Here is a 4802-nt window from a genome sequence, read left to right on the forward strand (position 1 = left end):
TAATTCAATAATCCAAACAATGAAAAGAAAATTGCAAAGGCTCAGACTGGCTAGGACAAGGATGAATAGATCTAACTTTTTGTAGTTTTTTCTTGGATAATAGGTAAGAAAATAAATTAAATCTAGGGAAAACTGGAAATTCTCACCGAGCAACCTGAAAACTGATACCACTTGATAGAGGCGGAGGTGTCCCGATCTTTCGATGAGATGATAACTATCGATTTGGTGGAGTCGACTTTGGCGATCCAACTACAAACGTACACGACGTTGCGCTTTAGCATTCGCTAAACCAACTCCGAGAGGTTATTGACCACGCCGAAGCACAATCAACCTGACCATGAAGGTCTATTCCTGCAAGCAATCGAAGAACAAGCAAGAATATGATAAAGCAATCTGAATATTGCGAATATAGATAAAGTATTGATAAAGGTGGGGATCCGTAAGCGGTCTTGGTCTGGTCGTTGGACACAAACGAAGTACATGAAGTTGCAATGGCTAACTTTTAACTAAACAAATCCCAAGGGAAAAGCTACTAGATGAATCTACTTATATAGGAGCAAGGGGTGGCGGCCAAGAAGGTGGGAGGACGTCCCAAGGCAGCCTAAAACTAACCCTAGGTCGTACAAGGCTCATGGGCCCAAGTGGAGGTGATGCAACACCCTTGGACTTATTGTTTGACTCGGATTCTGCTGCAGTGTCTGATTGTTTCGTCGATATCTCAATGCTCCGGACGAATTTGAAGGTGAATCCAATTGGGCTGGAAAGAACGCAAAATCTAGATTCTAACAAAAAAAGAATCATCCAATTCAGAGTCCGTATGAAAAAGTTGTTGACGTTTTGAGTCAGGTATGTCTGTGCAGTCCGAATCTTAATCCAGAACGTGAAAGACTTGGACTCTATCTTCTCTTGACCCAAAAGTGACGTGAGAGAACTTTTTGAGCAGCAAGTAAACATCTCTTTCTCCCTTATCTTCATATGTGAATTGTACAAATGTCTCATACACCTGCAATTAGACAAAACATAAAAGTGTGTGAAGTATTTTTGTTATGGATAACATAAATAGATTATTGAATAGTTTGCACTAAAAATCACCTGACAAATATGCATGTATGCAACATTTTTGGTCGTATCCATGGTAGTCATGTCCTCATCAGAATGTATGCTATAACATCAAGATCTATTATAGCACATCCATCAAACATACATATACTATATTACGACTCACCCATGAAGCATAAATAGGTGAAATGATGCATTACAATTAATCCAAAAGCGAAGACAAGCATACATGAAGTGCTTCAGTTTGGCTTAAGAAAGAGGTAAGAGCACTAGAGACCCAGAAACTTGTCTTGGATGTGATGGTTTAGTCCACAAACTTGCAAAATGTGATCAACTCATCCACAAACTTGAAATGCATGGGATGCTTTAGTCCATAGCCAATCAGAGACGGACAATTGGCACCTTGCTGACAGCATCATGGCAGAGCAGCATTTTTGTGAAAACCCCCTCAACGTTTATGGAAATCACGCCCGCAGTCCTTGTCTGGCCCGCCTTGGTTATTTTGCGAAAATCCATGATGCCGTCGCTTGCTGATAGCTTTTCTTAGATTATAATTTACTCTTGTGTGGTGTTCCATAATACAGGAAGCGGTTTTAATATGGAGGGGATTAACTTGTTGGCTGAGCTCAGGTTGTAGTTGTAACTTTCCGCAGATTTCTAACACACTTTAATCATATCTGCATCTATAGCAAATACATATGATCGGAGTCATAGACTATTCCAAAAAGTATAACTAATCACGTACGAAATGTAGAGGATGACCTCGCTGGTCGCCGCTGCTGCAGATCGTCCGCACATCACAGCGAGGAGGGGAACCTTCAGAATGCGCAGCACCTCGCAGGTCGCCGCTGCTGCATGTCGGCCACAGACGACGGTGAGGAGGTAAAACTGTCGATGGGGAGGTGAGTCTATCATGTTTTTAGTTTCACGTATTGCACTTATGTAATGATGCCACAGTTGAATTGCATTGGAAAGGGCCAACCGTGCATGCACCATCATCGTCGCCAATTGGCATGCTAAGCAAAGAAAGAAGAGACAAGACAAGCATCGCATCCATGCATGCTACCGGCCAGGTTGATCCTAATCTGATAAGCATAATATCTCTTTCTAGGTAGCTACTAGGAAATTACGAGCATGGATGCATGGATCAACCGGCCGGGTGCAATCGCTTGCTTTATTTACTGGCATGGCATGCATACTAGATAAACTTTAGAGTTTAGTTAGTTTTGAATTGAACTAGTTAAAAAATTAGGTAGTTCGGTTCAAATTATCAGAGATTTATTTTGCGCAGGCCACCTACTGTGGGGAGTCATGTGTGTGTTTAGCTTACTGCTTGGTAATTGTATGTTACAGAGAAATTGAACCAATTGTGATATCAAATAATTATGTATTGAATAGTCGATGAAATTGCTTAAATGCGATTGTTATACAATATGCTTTTTGTGTGTAAAGTTCGTTTTTGAATCATTGATCTTTCAACAAAATTACGATGTCAAATAGTTATTCACCACCTGGTCAACGGAATTGCTTAAACATGATTATCAAACAATAGATATATGTTTTGAAGGTTGTATTTGTATCATCTATTCAATTTTTTTATCAGCATTGTTGACCGTTGCAACCCACTCGCATATAACTAGAAACCTACAAATAAACTTTAAATATGTATTTATTATGTGACTACAAATCAGAAGTTGTTATACGTATGCCGGCGAAAGATTTCACCGCATCAAGGAAACAAACTTTAAATGTTCCTGCCACTTATTTTTAGACACATATTACTGAATTTCCTCTACTATAGTTGATCTTCCATGTTCTTGCATAGGATATTTTAGCAGTATATAGAATATGGTACCGGTGCTGAAATGTGGGAAAAGATGACAGGTGATGAGAATCTTGGGACAAATAACCAAGGCCGGATCAGACAAGGACTGCAGGCGTGATTTCCATAAACATCGAGGGGGTTTTCACAAAAACACCGGCCTGAGCCGATCTGCCACGAAGCTGCCAGCAAGGCGCCAATTGTCTGCCTCTAATTGGCTATGGACTAACTCATCCCATGCTTTGCAAGTTTGTGAATGAGTTGGTCACCTTTTGCAAGTTTGTGGACTAAACCATCACATCCAACGCAAGTTTGTGGGTCTCTAGTGCTATTGCCTCCTCAAGAAAGGGACCTCATCAGGCCATGACCGAGGAACCAAATGAAAAGAGTCTACACACAATAGGGTGGCTAGCTGGTTACTATTCTAAGCTTTGTTATGCATGTTGGGCTTCTCCAAACTTCCTAATACCCAAGGATTCAAGACCAGTGAGCTTTTTGGTTGTTGATATACACCTAACTAATTTACAATGAACACTAGTCTCCTCTGCCAAAAAAAGAATACTATTCTGCTCAAGAGTAAGTGATGTATATATGTAACCTTGACATCACAACCTGGTGAAGGAACTAATCAGTGTGATGATGTATGAACTTGCAATAAGAAAAGAACAAAAGGTCAGGACACACACACATCAATATACACATACACAACTGTACACAATTTTTCTGATTCCTCGTGTTGGTCAGTGGAAAATGAAGTATATTAACACACACACACACACACATGTATATGACAACTTTACATTAAACCAAGCGTTGCCCCCTAGGCAATTTCAGAACTCCTTTCCAACTACAAAGTTCATCTAGACATAACTGATAAAACAAATCGTTGAATACTCCATCATTGCCATTTGATGTAAGATGATTGCAAACCTAGTGGGAAGTTGCAAACAAAACTATTGTGTTCATTTAGTTTTGAAACCTCTTCCCGAGACCCCACTCTAAATGTACATATCTTGAGAAAACCAAATGCAGTAATAAGAGTGGTACTCTGTTGGTGAAAAATAAACATATGATGCTACTCATGTGCATCATATCCCACAATTAATTTATGATGCCAGCGAAGTTGTAAAAAACAACTCAATACACACAGGGTACAAGCACAACATCGCTTGGACATGTCGTCACCTAATCTACCTTAACTAGTAGCTATGGTGGTGCACAGTGTTAAGTGCGGACTTCACCTGAATGCCCTTGCCTGCTCAGTGTACCTAATTATTGTTGTGAGACTTCAATCCTAATTTAACATACCTCATCCGGCTCTCAATCAAATGTACTACAGCTCAAAGAGGAGCAGCTTTCTTTGCTTCAGCCTTCTGCCCTTACAAGTCAAGCGCCCATTCAACTTGCAGATTGCAGTTTCAAGTAATCACAAGGTAAAATAAGCATAAGAGAATAATCTGAACCATGCAAGCCAAATTGTTTTCCTCACTTATGAACCCACGCTGTCTTGAAAAATGTTCTGCAGCACTGGTGAGGACGTATCCAACAGATTGTCCAAATTCTAAACATCAACACACTACTAGGAAAAGGCCTACTAATGGCGCACCTAATTTGGCCATTAATGGCGCATTAGTGGTGCGCCATTAGTATATTTTACTAATGGCGCACCACTGGTGCACCATTAGTATCTGGTATACTAATGGCGCACCAGCTGGTGCGCCATTAGAATAGCCCACGGTGCACCATTAGTATAGGCCACTGGTGCGCCATTAGTATAGGTCACGGTGCGCCATTAGTATTTTTGAATTTTGAGGGCGGGAAAATAGTAGTGGTGCACCGTCTAACCCCCACCGTGCGCCATTGCTATTTTTGAATTTTGAATTTGGATCTGGATCGCGATTTTTTTGCCCATTTTTTGCTC

The sequence above is a fragment of the Triticum dicoccoides genome, chromosome 3B (genome assembly GCF_002162155.2).
Source record: "Triticum dicoccoides isolate Atlit2015 ecotype Zavitan chromosome 3B, WEW_v2.0, whole genome shotgun sequence".
Classification (NCBI taxonomy): Eukaryota; Viridiplantae; Streptophyta; class Magnoliopsida; order Poales; family Poaceae; genus Triticum; species Triticum dicoccoides.